The sequence below is a fragment of the Olea europaea genome, unplaced genomic scaffold, assembly GCF_002742605.1.
Source record: "Olea europaea var. sylvestris unplaced genomic scaffold, O_europaea_v1 scaffold1565, whole genome shotgun sequence".
In the NCBI taxonomy this organism is placed as follows: Eukaryota; Viridiplantae; Streptophyta; class Magnoliopsida; order Lamiales; family Oleaceae; genus Olea; species Olea europaea.
Genome location: NW_019233257.1, coordinates 318950 through 332568, shown reverse-complemented (window position 1 = coordinate 332568; position 13619 = coordinate 318950). Strand labels below are relative to the sequence as shown.

The 13619-nt window shown below is 30.8% G+C and overlaps 1 long non-coding RNA gene across 1 annotated transcript; it reads right to left on the bottom strand.

Annotated features, from left to right (window-relative positions):
* Positions 1-11505: 11505 nt before the first annotated feature.
* Positions 11506-13594, bottom strand: LOC111376843. Its single transcript, XR_002699568.1, has 2 exons — positions 13192-13594; positions 11506-12021 (listed from the first exon to the last, which is right to left on the bottom strand). It is a non-coding gene; the product is annotated as an uncharacterized LOC111376843 (long non-coding RNA).
* Between the last annotated feature and the right edge of the window lie 25 nt (positions 13595-13619).

Sequence of the window (13619 nt, the reverse complement as noted above, 5' to 3'; positions counted from 1 at the left end):
AGAACCCTAAAATCGAATAGGCTTCTGCAGTTCGTGGCAAGAGACGTCGCTCTCAGGCATCAGCATCTCGTCACTGTAGCAGCACAACCTACTGCTGTTGCAGCAGCAACATGTGCAACAATGGTAAGTGCAACAACGTGCTGCCAGTACGTTGCTGTGAGCGCCCTTATTTCGATCTGAATTTCAACCCAAAAATTAATTTTTGTGTCAAAACAGATTTTAAAAATATGAAAGTCAAATTTTCTCAATAGCTAGAAACAAGAAAAAGAATAGCAATCAATTTTTGATTGTCCCAAATATTCAAAAATGGTTTCTAAAAAGCACAAAATAGGCTCTGATACCATTGTTGGGAATTTACTTAATCATGTACAGTGAGATTTAAACAATATTTCAATTCCCATTAAGGATCTACTTTCTGTTTGGATAAAAATTGTGATAGAAATTATACATTTGTTAAATTCTTCAAACTCATTTGCTTTTCTTTTGCTCCATCATTCTCGATCTGCAACTCATAAGTGTCCAATTATCCACCCTCCAATGAAAATCCACACTACCGGTGGAAACGGGCTTCCCAAAAAGCCGGCCCGGGCCGGGGTCATCAATGGATACCTTCTTCCTCAAACACTTCTCCAGCAGCTTCACTGGTCGCTGGTCTGCCATTCTCAGTGTGACGAACTATTTTTTTTCTTTTCTTTTGCCAACAAGAATAATGGAAATTCTCTCTATAGTTTTCAAATCTTTGTCTATGAATTAATTAATACAATTAATTAATTCAGACATATTAATAAGAAACTCAATTAATTAATAATTATCCAACACCTTTCAATTAATTAATTGGTAATTTTCATTCTTCTAGTTCTATTTTTGTGTGTGAGTCATTAGGTTTCCAATTACGATATCTAACGACGTGAATTATTATTTTGATCTAATCAAAATCGATAATTTAAAATACTCCTTTACAATTTATTAAAAATTCACATTCGTCATCCCGAATTGACATCTAATAATGTGTCAAGCAATACATGTGAAAAAAATGTCACGTAGTATGACAAAACAAAACTTATTTGTTTATCGTGAAACTACAATCCTTTCGTCAATATGATCCGATCAATTACAAAATATAAAAATGTGTCAATCTTGATTATCAATCATATTTTTCATTCCACTATTAAGTCAATATAAGTTGAAAACTCCTTTTTAACTTATGAGGACACATTGACCAGGGATTTCGTTATCAACTTAACTGAGTGAAATGTAGAACATTATCTCTTACTATCTAAGAGTGACAAATCCTCTATTAATCATTTACAACGTTCATATGATTCTTGATATACCCAAACGATGTCGTATTAGCGACACTTGGCAAAACAACATCTAATATCATCAAAGTATGACTATTTCCATATAAGACACTATGATGACCTCAAGTCAAAAGACCAATTCTACCACCCAACATTAGAAATTAACCATTAATATTCAAATAGTTATCCATGTGAAATCTCCCAGTGGATCTCCAATGTTTTGTTACTATAAAAAAAAAATCGTGTTCATTTAAACATCACCATACTTCAGCTTTGTGAGATTAGTTACTTACTTCACAAGTAAAAAAATGTCACACGTGATGGTCTATTCGTAATAACAATATCTATATCTCGTTATTATTTACGACCACGAATGATTTAAGATTCAATGATATGTAATTTGTATATCATAATCCCAACTCCTTGTGATTAACAAATCACCAATATCTGAATCTACATACTTTATTATTTTATTTAATTGACTATTAATTAAATAATGGATCTACCATAAAATTGCATCAATTATATACTAAAAGTTTTTTTGTCCAAAATTGATTGGATTTAGGACATAACACTTACATAATTAATGGCCATGCTAAAACTATTTTAGATGGGATTGGAGTCCTATTGATTTGCAATGTCATCGGACTTTTTATTTTTAATGGGATTGGTCACTCATCAAAGTGAAGGATATGTAACAAATTTATGCGTTGTTGCTAGACGTTTGTTGGTGATTGGAAGTACCTATTGCTTGACTAAAAAAAAGTTTGAGCTGAGACGACTCAAAGCTCATTTGTACAAGCCAAGGCTTGGGCCAAGCCTCAAAAAGGAGATTTGGCCCAAGCCTGAGCTAGCCCGCGAGCTGCACAAGTCCAAATATGAGTTGACTGATATGTGGACTCGTGTGTGGCCTGCCTTGCATAATTAATTTATTATCCCTTGTTCGAATTTTTTTTTTTTTTTTTTAAATACATCTCTCTCTCTCTCTCTCTCTCAACCAAACATTTTTCAATAAAAAAAATATATATTACACGCAAATTCAAAACTTTTTAATTTTCTTAATCGCATAATCTCCATCAAAACACTATTCCAAAATGCATTTTTTGTTTTAAAAAAAAAAAGCATTTAGTTTATAAATAAATGATAACTTCGTTTGTAAAATACAGCGACTTGCACAATTAATTTTGTTGTTTGTAAATTAAAAATAAATTCTTCTTATATTTGAGTAAAAAAATGAAAAGTCCATGAGCTATCTCGACTTGACAAAGGTTCGAGTCAGAGCTTGAGCCCCACCGGCTCGACTCAACCCCAAAAAGCTTGGCCCTTCTTTTATGAGCTGATATCAAGCCCCGAGCTTGGGCTAACAAGCCGGCTATATTGATGGGGTTACTAATGTTGATATATTGTGTTGCAGATATTATTTTTATAGTTTCTAATCGAATGGGTTCCTTCTATGTTTATGTTGCTTATATTTTATGTTTGGATTTTGATGTTCTTCGGTTGTGCTGCCACATTGATGATCGTTTCACTGCATTCAAGCTTAATTCAGTTAATATGACGAACTAGAAAATGAAATGATTACTAAAAATTTGTACCCAAGACACTCATTTTATCAACTCGAAACTAAGCCTCTTGTTTTAAAATTGTTATTACTAGTGTTATTGCAAAGACTTACAAGGGGTTAAACTTGGGAACTTGGCTCCACATTTGACACCTCTGGCTCTGAGCATGTATTGCCAGCATATTATTTAGCTAAGCTTATAAAAAAGTAAGAAAATTATTTTGTCACAAAACCTATTGAAGTATAAACTTTAAAGTTACTCTTAAAAACCTTTGAATGAACATATTGGATATTGCTCCGTTGGTCAAACCATAATGCTGGCTACGAATTAAACATATTGGATATTGCTCACTTGGTCAAACCATAATGCTGGCTACGAATTAAACATGAACATATTGGATATTGCTCAGTTGGTCAAACCAAAATCAAGTCAGTTGGAAAATGATCTACTACAGAGCCACATGGATGCACTTTCCAATTTCTTTAGAAACAACACGAAATATGTCGAGGATAAATCAGTCTTAAAAAAGGAAATAATTGAATTTTGAAAGAGAACCAAACGGCTCCATATTTCAAACTTTCAAGTCATACTTAAATCAGTATTCAAAGTTGATTCAAAATCTCTGCCTCAAACCAAGTTTCAAGGTAGATGTAAGCTTAGCTTAAAAGTTTCCAGACAATTAACTTCCACCTTGAAAATTTCCAAGGACAAATATTATTTCTACACTTGAGCAATCATAAGGGGATTTTTCTAAACTTAACCAAACTTGTTCTCAGCATCCAAAAAAAATGTAAGGAAATCAATTTCTTATCAAATAAATCTCAAGAAAAAGCGATGTTAAAAAACAAAAACATATTTCAAAGAATTTTCGGGTATGCTTAAAATAAGTTAAGTTATTTAAAGTAGAATTTTCCATAACATGTTAGGATCCATTACTTTGTTCTCACGTTCAAGAAAAAAAATACTTATTAGAAAGCAATTTTTATCATCGTCAACCAAACAAAGTTATTACTTATTTTTCAAATATACTTATTTATATAAAAGTAAATTTACTTTCAAGTTAAATTTTAAGCTTAGCCAAACATGTAACCGAACTTAAAACTTGACAGTAGCTAAAAGTTATTTTTCTCAAAATTAAGTCTCTAATTTTATTTTACTTATATTGAAACCAGCTATCAAATCAAGACATACTTTTTTCACCTTGATAAGTTAATCAAAGGTCATAAGATAATTAATGTTCTACATTCTTAAACAATTAAATGTAGAGTTTTAAACTTGATTATTTGATCAAGATAGCCTATTTATTCAAAGCAAACTTTCTGCTTTGATTTGATATACGGATGCTCCTTTTTGTTTATATCTTATTATCTCAGTAATAAATTATCAAGAATCCTGTCAATGAAAACCATTTTTTTGTGAACGATTTTAGGAGCTTTGAAAGTGATATGTCAATTGCAATGCTAAATATGATTTATTTATACAAATCATAATCAAATTCATCAAAAAAATCAACTTATATGAATAGCATAAACCCTGTGTCTGCACCAACAACAAAAATATGTCATTCAAGTTAACTACAAATTCTATCGATCAATCATGAAATTTCAAAATGCGTACCTTTAATAGCAACATAGAATACACTCCGGCACATCTCCAAACAAAATTTCAAAGAAATCTAGCCGATATCTACACCATTCAAAATTGAATATTAAATTGAAACTAAATAAACAAATAAATAAAATCAAATAGATGGGTGAGAGCTCATATTCTATGGGTGTAAAAATGGTCTGTCATGCCGTGGCAACAGCATTCAGTACGAGGAATTACTTTATAATCATCGCTACCCACCACAAAATTTTCAACTTTACGAAAAAATAACGATCATGATCATATTATATCGTAACAGAATCGAATTAGATGCCAAACTGGCAGAAAATTCAATAGAAAATAAATCATAATGCTTAAAGAATAATACAAAGAGGTGAGGCAGCGACAGGATTTATAGACAAAGAAGGGGAATAGGGGACCTGAAGTGGCGATTTGCTTGAAAACCCTAACCCTAGTCCAAGCGGCCCAGTTGACTCTTCAATTTGAAGTTGTCTATCAAGCCCAATCCGTATCATTTTTAGTTGTTTATATTTTATGTTAATAAATTTAAGTCATTTGATTTAATTTTTTATGAAAATAATATTTTTTGAAAAGTATGTTTATTAAAAAGCAGATTAAAGGAGGCAAACCTAGGTCAGCAGATTTTATTTATTTATTTATTTATTTATTTATTTATTTATTTATTATTATTATTATTATTATTATTTCTTCCAATGACCTATCATTTCAAAATGATAATAAGGGTCATTAGATTTGGTATTGTCTTTCTTCGCTTTGACCGTCTAAACCATTTTGGATGCTTTCCCAAAACATCCTTTAAACTTTTTACAAGGCTTAGAGAAATCAATGATTAAAATTTGCCCACTACAAATTTTGATATTAGGCTTCACAATCTTAAGCATATTTAGCAAGTCGATGATTGTTCATTCAAGCTTATTCATGTTAAATTCTTAATTAATTATTAATAGTCCTCTTCAACAGAAATTGTAGAACCAAGTCAATACTTAGTTCACGGTTCATGATTAAATTCAATTTAGATAACTTCTCAATGTCAGTCATCTTCAGTACATGAGCATTGCCTGTATATTCCTCTGTCGTTTTGTACCGGTATACTTGTTTGGAGTCTCATATTCTTTCCACACATGATTATTATCATACAACTCTTTGAAATGAAAAATCATGCATTAGCGTCTATACTCTCATGTTACTTTTGTAACCCAGGTGACATAGTTGCAAGCATCACAAACGTACAGTAATATCATCATCACAGTGTTTACTATAGTAGTCTCCTATTCATTAATCGAGTCATCGACAACTGACTCTGAAAAGGGCTACCCAAGGACTTACCAATTTTCTCCTGCCTAAAAACAATTATCAAATTGTAATGTCAATCAAGAAGACTTGGTTTGATTGTTGAGATTCAGTATACCTCTCAAATACATATAGTTACTCATAATTCAATAAATAAATATAAATGACGAAAAATAAAAGAATAATTTTTAAAATGCATCAATTAATTTAAAATTGTCTTTTAAATTTAATTACTCTCTCTGTTTCACTTAAATTTATGATATTCTCACATAAATTTATGAAATTCATACTTGACTCCTAGTGGGTTGGGATCTCATTTGTTATATTAAGACCTTGAGTGTACTCAACAAGTTTTAATAAAATATTTGGGTATATATTATTATCAATTATATCTTCATACAACTCCCAAATTATTTAACTGACAACTCATTGTTTTCACATATCTTATGTATTTGCTTAACATGACTCTAAAATTTATCTCCTTGACTGTACTAAAAAAAAATTAGTATAGTTGAGCACGTCATTCAAAAATATCGAATATCTCATAGTGTTAAACATAAAACTTAATATACTAGCCTTGAGTGTACTTAACAAGTTGAGACGATTTAGAACTCTCGTTTTTCACTATAATAATGGAAGTCGAATATAAATATAATTTAATATTTTAACGAGGGATTTTGCATGCAAAAGTCTGATCATAATAATTACATATATTTTATTATATATCTAGCATGCAAATAAACATATATATAATATAATATTGTTGACAATTATGGAGTTCTACTATCTAGTTTTTAAAAGACATAAAATAGACTAGTTGGTCATTTTCTAGGGGATATTGCATTGACTCATACAATGCTCAATATCTATGGCCTCCTTCTCTTCTTATTTCTTTAATTAGTCCAGTTGCAATTTGTATCATATACTAGTTGGTACACAGACTTAAATAATAGGACATGCGGGCCCATAATAATTACAACGGATTCGCAAGTTTGAAATAAACTAGAGCTCACAGGCTCATAGAACAACAAGAATAAAATAACCATTCAACACACTCACATGGTCGACTGCATAATCATTCACTAATAATACATTCATCATATAAATGCATTCTCATATAACATCTAATATTATATGCAAACATGTTTCAAGTTTCTAACAATTAAAGTCATCTAAACTATTTTAGAAAAAATGGATCGGAACAATTAAATAATTAATTAATCATATTAATCAATTGATTTAATTAGTGGATATATTTAATTAAAATCAAATTTTAATTACATATACCAAATTAAATTCTAACTCTAATTTCACAATTATAGGGCGAGACTATTTAATTAAAATCAAGATTTAATTAAATATTAAATTAGAGTCCACCTCTAATTTCAAAACTTAAAGCGGATGATTTTAATTAAAATCAAATTTTAATTAAATATTAAAATTAGAGTCCAACTCTAATTCCAAGATTTTAGGGTGAACTTATTTAATTACAATAAAATTTTAATTAAATATTGAATTAGAGTACAACTCTAATTACAAGAATATATTAGAGTCAATTATTTAATTAAAATCAAATTTCAATTAAATACTAAATTAGAATCCAACTCTAATTTAAATTGAATTAAGATTTTAGTTTAGGATTAAAGTTCCAAATAGAAAAAATTCAATTTAGAGTCAAATTTTAATATTTAAGTTAAAATCTAATTTTAACGAAAATCTAAAGTCGTCAATTTTAAATGAAATTTTAAATAGTCAAAATTGAAATTTTGAGTCAAACCCATTTGAAAATCAACTTTAAAATCATTTTAATATTTAAATTCAAAACTATTAGAAAAATTGCAATCTGACCCTTATTTAAATTTATAGACGAGCCCTTTCAATTAACTTAATTGCATGACAGGCCCTCCATTTAAAATTGTTAAATGACTTTTGAGTTTTAATTGCAAGTGGGGGCTCCTAATTTTCATAAAATGCATATAAAGCCCCACCTCCAATTTTCCCACACCCATTTCTAGAGAACCCTAAAATCGAATAGGCTTCTGCAGTTCGTGGCAAGAGACGTCGCTCTCAGGCATCAGCATCTCGTCACTGTAGCAGCACAACCTACTGCTGTTGCAGCAGCAACATGTGCAACAATGGTAAGTGCAACAACGTGCTGCCAGTACGTTGCTGTGAGCGCCCTTATTTCGATCTGAATTTCAACCCAAAAATTAATTTTTGTGTCAAAACAGATTTTAAAAATATGAAAGTCAAATTTTCTCAATAGCTAGAAACAAGAAAAAGAATAGCAATCAATTTTTGATTGTCCCAAATATTCAAAAATGGTTTCTAAAAAGCACAAAATAGGCTCTGATACCATTGTTGGGAATTTACTTAATCATGTACAGTGAGATTTAAACAATATTTCAATTCCCATTAAGGATCTACTTTCTGTTTGGATAAAAATTGTGATAGAAATTATACATTTGTTAAATTCTTCAAACTCATTTGCTTTTCTTTTGCTCCATCATTCTCGATCTGCAACTCATAAGTGTCCAATTATCCACCCTCCAATGAAAATCCACACTACCGGTGGAAACGGGCTTCCCAAAAAGCCGGCCCGGGCCGGGGTCATCAATGGATACCTTCTTCCTCAAACACTTCTCCAGCAGCTTCACTGGTCGCTGGTCTGCCATTCTCAGTGTGACGAACTATTTTTTTTCTTTTCTTTTGCCAACAAGAATAATGGAAATTCTCTCTATAGTTTTCAAATCTTTGTCTATGAATTAATTAATACAATTAATTAATTCAGACATATTAATAAGAAACTCAATTAATTAATAATTATCCAACACCTTTCAATTAATTAATTGGTAATTTTCATTCTTCTAGTTCTATTTTTGTGTGTGAGTCATTAGGTTTCCAATTACGATATCTAACGACGTGAATTATTATTTTGATCTAATCAAAATCGATAATTTAAAATACTCCTTTACAATTTATTAAAAATTCACATTCGTCATCCCGAATTGACATCTAATAATGTGTCAAGCAATACATGTGAAAAAAATGTCACGTAGTATGACAAAACAAAACTTATTTGTTTATCGTGAAACTACAATCCTTTCGTCAATATGATCCGATCAATTACAAAATATAAAAATGTGTCAATCTTGATTATCAATCATATTTTTCATTCCACTATTAAGTCAATATAAGTTGAAAACTCCTTTTTAACTTATGAGGACACATTGACCAGGGATTTCGTTATCAACTTAACTGAGTGAAATGTAGAACATTATCTCTTACTATCTAAGAGTGACAAATCATCTATTGATCATTTACAACCTTCATATGATTCTTGATATACCCAAACGATGTCGTATTAGCGACACTTGGCAAAACAACATCTAATATCATCAAAGTATGACTATTTCCATATAAGACACTATGATGACCTCAAGTCAAAAGACCAATTCTACCACCCAACATTAGAAATTAACCATTAATATTCAAATAGTTATCCATGTGAAATCTCCCAGTGGATCTCCAATGTTTTGTTACTATAAAAAAAAAAATCGTGTTCATTTAAGCATCACCATATTTCAGCTTTGTGAGATTAGTTACTTACTTCACAAGTAAAAAAATGTCACACGTGATGGTCTATTCGTAATAACAATATCTATATCTCGTTATTATTTACGACCACGAATGATTTAAGATTCAATGATATGTAATTTGTATATCATAATCCCAACTCCTTTTGATTAACAAATCACCAATATCTGAATCTACATACTTTATTATTTTATTTAATTGACTATTAATTAAATAATGGATCTACTATAAAATTGCATCAATTATATACTAAAAGTTTTTATGTCCAAAATTGATTGGATTTAGGACATAACACTTACATGATTAATGGCCATGCTAAAACTATTTTAGATGGGATTGGAGTCCTATTGATTTGCAATGTCATCGGACTTTTTATTTTTAATGGGATTGGTCACTCATCAAAGTGAAGGATATGTAACAAATTTATGTGTTGTTGCTAGACGTTTGTTGTGATTGGAAGTACCTATTGCTTGACTAAAAAAAAGTTTGAGCTGAGACGACTCAAAGCTCATTTGTACAAGCCAAGGCTTGGGCCAAGCCTCAAAAAGGAGATTTGGCCCAAGCCTGAGCTAGCCCGCCAGCTGCACAAGTCCAAATATGAGTTGACTGATATGTGGACTCGTGTGTGGCCTGCCTTGCATAATTAATTTATTATCCCTTGTTCGAATTCTTTTTTTTTTTTTTTTTTAAATACATCTCTCTCTCTCTCTCTCTCAACCAAACATTTTTCAATAAAAAAAAATATATTACACGCAAATTCAAAAATTTTTTAATTTTCTTAATCGCATAATCTCCATCAAAACACTATTCCAAAATGCATTTTTTGTTTTAAAAAAAAAAAGCATTTAGTTTATAAATAAATGATAACTTCGTTTGTAAAATACAGCGACTTGCACAATTAATTTTGTTGTTTGTAAATTAAAAATAAATTCTTCTTATATTTGAGTAAAAAAATGAAAAGTCCATGAGCTATCTCGACTTGACAAAGGTTCGAGTCAGAGCTTGAGCCCCACCGGCTCGACTCAACCCCAAAAAGCTTGGCCCTTCTTTTATGAGCTGATATCAAGCCCCGAGCTTGGGCTAACAAGCCGGCTATATTGATGGGGTTACTAATGTTGATATATTGTGTTGCAGATATTATTTTTATAGTTTCTAATCGAATGGGTTCCTACTATGTTTATGTTGCTTATATTTTATGTTTGGATTTTGATGTTCTTCAGTTGTGCTGCCACATTGATGATCGTTTCACTGCGTTCATGCTTAATTCAGTTAACATGACGAACTAGAAAATGAAATGATTATTAAAAATTTGTACCCAAGACTCTCATTTTATCAACTCGAAACTAAGCCTCTTGTTTTAAAATTGTTATTACTAGTGTTATTGCAAAGACTTACAAGGGGTTAAACTTGGGAACTTGGCTCCACGTTATTGCAATCAGTTAGCCTATTGCTGGGACTAGCTGAAAATCGTTCGGATGACATTTGGAAGAGTTCATAAGTAACAAGTTATGTACTAATTTGAAGTCTATTAGTCCACTTGCATTTTTCTGTAGTTCGGGATGAATTGCTTCTAGTAAAAATTTCAATCATGCAGCTATAAACCAGATTGATTAATAAAGCAGCCACATTCCTTTTCAATCATATTAGTACTGCTGATTCATATAAAACTGGTGATCAGAGTTTCATTAGGCAAGAAGTTGTAAAGATAGATTATCAGTCCGACCACAATTCTATTTCAATCATGCAGCCATAGTTGTATATTTCCATCGGCTTATCTATTCTTGAAAATAGGGTGGGAGCATGAACAAATAAGATGATTAAACCTTTAGAGGTTTATCAAGACAGTAGAGTTCTAAAACTCCGTTTGGGGTAGAAACATATGCTACTTCATCGAAAACATTTTCGGAACCATGGTACATGGCCAAAATAATTAGCATAAAGATTGATATAATGTCACATGACACTCTATCATTGATCTGTTTAAAACACAATCATCTTTTCCATCAAATCATCACCTGCCACCTAGAATTTTGGCACTGCTTCTGACATTGTTAACTGGTCAACATTGTTAGTTGACCAAACCAGCATGCTATCTTGTCGCATAAGTTTCCTAGTTTACAACAATACGTGCCAAACTAGTTTTTTTCAATATTTTTTCTTCTGAAACTGACTAGGAAACCCACTTTTTGCTCTGATATAATAATTTAAGTGAAAAAGTTTACCTTGATTATCTTATAATCAATAATCAATGCAATATATTAAGAGGACATTTGGTCATGTTTAAAAGTATCAACTCTGCATGCAACCAAGAGAAGCTAAAAAGCCACTTCTAAGCACAACTAAACATACTACAAATCTTGCATTGAATATATAATCAATATAAACTTCTTGCCCTTGATAAGGCCCTTCTGCATTGAAATGAGAGTCTTCTCAAATTCAATTCATTGTTCTTCAGATGGCTTATTTCAGTTCTACGATCTACAGAAAATTTTGTAGCGACCAATTCAAGAGAGCATTATCAATGATAATAGTCAGTTGCAAGTGTCAAATAGGATATATGATGCAATCCAAAATTCAACTTGCTGGGAAAGTGCATGAACCCTGTACCAGGCTGAAATGCACCAACAATCCAAATGTCATTCCTGTTAATTTGAAATGACATCAACATAGCACTGTTTAAACCACCAAGTATCACTACGAATCAATCTAATATAAATTTCCAAATTAGTTCCTGTAATAGCAATATGCAACACGTATTGAGCATCACCAAATAGAATTTAATTAAACCAAGCTGCAACCTACCTTTCCCACCATTCAACAAAAGATAACAAATAGATGGCAATTTATATTGAAAATGAGAAAAATAAATAATAAAATTCAGAAAAGCCATTCAGAATTAGATGGGTGGAAGCTCAAATTCTATGGATACCATAATTGTCCATTATGCCATGATAACAGCATTGAGAATGAGGAATTACTTTTTAATTATCGCTGCCCAGCTCACTTTTCAAACCAACATTCAAAGTAACAAATAACTGGGACAACCAATCATTCAGTAAAATGTAGTCACAAAAGACATGGTATTAAAAGCAAAAAAAATACTTATTAGAAATACGATTTTGTTTTTTAACATCGCTTTTTCTTTAAGCAAAAAAAAACATTTTTTTTTCTATCATTGTCAATCAAACAAAGTTATTACTTATTTTTCAAATATACTTACTTATATAAAAGTAAATTTACTTTCAAGTCAAATTTTAAGCTTAGCCAAACATGTAACTGAACTTAAAACTTGACAGTAGCTAAAAGTTATTTTTCTCAAAATAAAGTCTCTAATTTTATTTTACTTTCTTATATTGAAAGCAGCTATCAAATCAAGACATACTTTTTTCACCTTGATAAGTTAATCAAAGGTCATAAGATAATTAATGTTCTACATTCTTAAACAATCAAATGTAGAGTTTTAAACTTATTTGATCAAGATAGCCTATTTATTCAAAGCAAACTTTCTGCTTTGATTTGATATACGGATGCTCCTTTTGGTTTATATCTTATTATTTCAGTACTAAATTATCAAGAATCCTGTCAATGAAAACCATTCCTTTGTGAACGATTTTAGGAGCATTGAAAGTGATATGTCAATTGCAATGCTAAATATGATTTATTTATACAAATCATAATCAAATTCATCAAAAAATTCAACTTATATGAATAGCATAAACCCTGTGTCCGCACCAACAGAAATATGTTATTCACGTAAACTACAAACAATCAAATCTATTCTATCGATCAATCATAAATTTCAAAATGCGTACCTTTAATTGCAACATAGAATACACTCCGGCACATCACCAAACAAAATTTCAAAGAAATCTAGCCGATATCTACACCATTCAAAATTGAATATTAAATTGAAACTAAATAAACAAATAAATAAAATCAAATAGATGGGTGAGAGCTCATATTCTATGGGTGTAAAAATGGTCTGTCATGCCGTGGCAACAGCATTCAGTACGAGGAATTACTTTATAATCATCGCTACCCACCACAAAATTTTTCAACTTTACGAAAAAATAACAATCAAGATCATGTTATATCGTAACAGAATCGAATTAGATGCAAACTGGCAGAAAATTCAATAGAAAATAAATCATAATGCGTAAAGAATAATACAAAGAGGTGAGGCAGCGACAGGATTTATAGACAAAGAAGGGGAATAGGGGACCTGAAGTGGCGATTTGCT